At 31.6% G+C, this 3,403-nt stretch overlaps 1 pseudogene; it reads right to left on the minus strand.

Moving 5' to 3' along the window:
- Nucleotides 1-667: 667 nt before the first annotated feature.
- On the minus strand, nucleotides 668-2,434 carry LOC149060993 (uncharacterized; annotated as a pseudogene).
- Nucleotides 2,435-3,403: the final 969 nt, after the last annotated feature.

Below are 3,403 nucleotides of genomic sequence, written 5' to 3' on the forward strand. Positions count from 1 at the left end.
ATGTGTGTACAGTTTAAGGATAAAGAATAAAATTTATCCATATGCAAGTGTAACCTGATAAATATCACAGCACAGTATATGTTATGTTATTGGGAAATGTACCGATACTGTTAAAGACATATTACTAATCACAAATAATGTAAAGTATGAAATACAATTTTGTATAGAAGTATTAAGTAAAAGTGTCGTTTGGTACAATTCACACTGTAATGGTAATGTACACAATAAAAGTAAAATCAATATTTATCGCTATATACTCGTACATGAAATGTTTATAGTGAATATGAAATTGTAAGGAGCTGTGGGAGTTTAATCATATCGTTTAAACTTAAAATAATTATTTTAAGTAATGGGTTGTAATTAAAATGTAAACTATAAATATTTAAACAAAAATGTTGCACTACTGTCTACACAAATGTATATTTAATGCAATTTTAACCAAAGTTATTTTTTGTATCATATAGAAATACGTAAAAGTGCAATACCTATATTAATATAATGTGTCTTCAATGCACTCAATATCATACTAATTGAATTGTTTTTTTTTTTTTAAACAATAAAATGTTGAAGTATTATTTTTATTTGATTACAAATATGTTAATAAGTGTGATGTAGGTATTTTGCTAAATAATATGTAGTTATGTTAATAATTTAAAGTATTAATATATTACTCGAAAGCCACTGCAAATGGATTGATTCGGCTTAACATACTGTCTAAGTCTGTAAGCAAGTTCTCCAATAATGGTCGTTCACGTGGCTGTTGTGTCATACGAATCTGATTTGCTGCCCCTGATTCAATAAAATACAACTCACAATACCTCGGTTGCATTAGTTCATTTCTGACGACATCATTACTAATCCTACGATACACCTGACCGTGAACGGAGAATACTCTTGGTCCCTGACCTGGCAAACGCCTTGGGCTTAGATCAGTGCAGAACGCCGTAAATACTAGAGTGTTGTACCGGCGGATTTCTTTTCGAAAATGTTTTGCTACCTGTGAATCATCAACCAATAAACGAATTAATAAATCTGGTAGTGGACTCAAAACACGGTCTCCTGTAATAGCCATTTGACCGTTATTGCAACACGTAGAAAAATGACCCATTGAAGTACGCTCGCAGAAGAAATGGCGGGCACCACAGTGCACGCAGACAACATTCAATGGTCACATGTCATACCGTTTTGGAAGTTCGTGTTGAATGCCAGCTGGGCTATCTCTCAAGGGCGCACATGCTCTCGGTATAACAGGAGGAATTGTTAAAAACTGTAATTAAAATTCACGGTTATTAAGAATAATGTTATAAATGTTTATTTTAATTTTAATAAGATGTATTTACTAACTTCTTCATCGACGTCTGGTAGTAAAACGTCAAATGTATCCCTGCATTCAATTCTGCCTCTGCGTCAGCAGGAAGTAAATCAACATACTCAATGTCATCTTGTACCACTTCCTCTTGTAGCATTTCTTCTTCAGCTAGGTCCATCATTACCTCTTCCACGTAGACTTCAACATCTTCTATCTCCATCCCGTTGTTACCAGGGAATGCCACGTCCGCTTTCAGTTCACCGTCTGGTGCCACAATCTCAAGGACTGGTTGAACTACCTATAGTATTAAAGGAAATCTGTTGTAATGTGTGTATAACAATCCCAAATATTATAAACTTAAACATTCAACATATGTGTTGTATGTGTTATTATAATGATTAACTACATATCAATAACATGTAACTTACTAAGCATCTAAGATTCAGTTCACCGATAGGGAATGTAATAAGTACAACACATTAAATAAATTAAAAACAGTGTATAGAAAGCATGTTACAATCATTTAGTTTGTAAAATTTAAGTTTCATGTAATAGTGAATTATACAAAAGACTGAATAAAGTTCAGTAGAAGCATTTGTTGAATAATTAAAACTAAAATAATTAATATACATTACATAAATAAAATAAATTATAGCCTAGGGAATGTATCTCTTCTGATAATATGAAAACAATACATTTAAGATACACATAATGGTGGTGTAGAAATGGAAGTGTTAAAAGAACAAAAGTATTAATATGATTAGTTGAATTAATCTGTTGAAAAAATACTTTGGTGTATTTGAATAGTAATATGAATTGAACAATAATTGGTATTTTAATTTAAAATAATATACTTAATATTGTGTCTAATAAGCATGAAGCTATAAGTTAATATATGATATCATTATATGACATTATGTAATATTAATATTAATGCATGTTACATGCCACTACAATTACTACAATAAGTGCCTATTTCCCAAAAGGAAACCTAATTTAACCATTATATTATGAGTAGTTTTAGTGTAAGTTTAGATTGAGATTTTAATAAATTTATTGTTACCTGTGCGATGAAACCCCATCAGCACCATCAACGTTTCCGCAGATCAAACACAATTTAACCATGGTGATGTGCCTAAAGTTTGACATTTTAAAGAAAATATAAAACAGCACCATATTGAAAACGTAATTAATAGTAATGTATTATGTTATGTTAAAAGCCATCTGTAGTATTATTATTAAAAACATGTAGAATAAATAGACAATATTGCATACAGGGGCGTATTTAGAAATGTCTTAAGGGGGGGGGGGGGGCACAAACAAAAAGTTTAAATTTGCGTACATGGGGCGTAGAGTTGTAAAATTTCTCATCTAATAAAAATAAGTATAAAATACGGCGAATGGGGGGGGGGGCACGGGCCCCATGTGCCCCTCCCTTAAATACGCCCCTGATTGCATAATAAGCGTAATGCATCTTTTACGTATACACAGCACTCGGCGTCGTTATATCGTTTTTATGTTATCATTGTTATTATCAGTATATCATCACTTATCAGTGCCCAATGATACAGCAACACGGGAATTCCAGGAGTTTTGTGTTATTTTTAGAAAAAGTGTGTATACTGTACAATTATGATGGTACATAATATACCTACACGGAAAAAAATGTTTAAGAAATGTTCCTAACGTACAAAACAAAAGCGTAAGAAAAGAATACGAGTATAAAAAAATATCGCGTCGAAAAAGTTCGACGTACGTAACGGGAATGTATTTCAACAACTAATGTCCGATGATCTTGATAAAGAATGTAGAAATAATAGAAACATTTAAATGCAAATAAAAAAACGCGACACCTTCGAAATGGAAAGTTTGGATTTTGAGGGAACACGCTCGGAAAGCAATGCATGTCACTTTTTAAATTAGTCGTAAATTAATAATTGGTTGACACATGACACTGTAATGAATAATGATGAACTTATACACGGGGTAACAATTGAGTTTTTAAAGAATAAAAATTGTAATCACCAGTCTAAAAAACGTCCAAAGGAGTAAAAAAAAAAGTAGGAAAAAAAGTGTACAAATTTTAATAGTATA

The sequence above is a fragment of the Diuraphis noxia genome, unplaced genomic scaffold, assembly GCF_037042655.1.
Source record: "Diuraphis noxia isolate RWA-SAM2 unplaced genomic scaffold, SU_Dnox_SAM2 contig0001, whole genome shotgun sequence".
NCBI lineage: Eukaryota > Metazoa > Arthropoda > Insecta > Hemiptera > Aphididae > Diuraphis > Diuraphis noxia.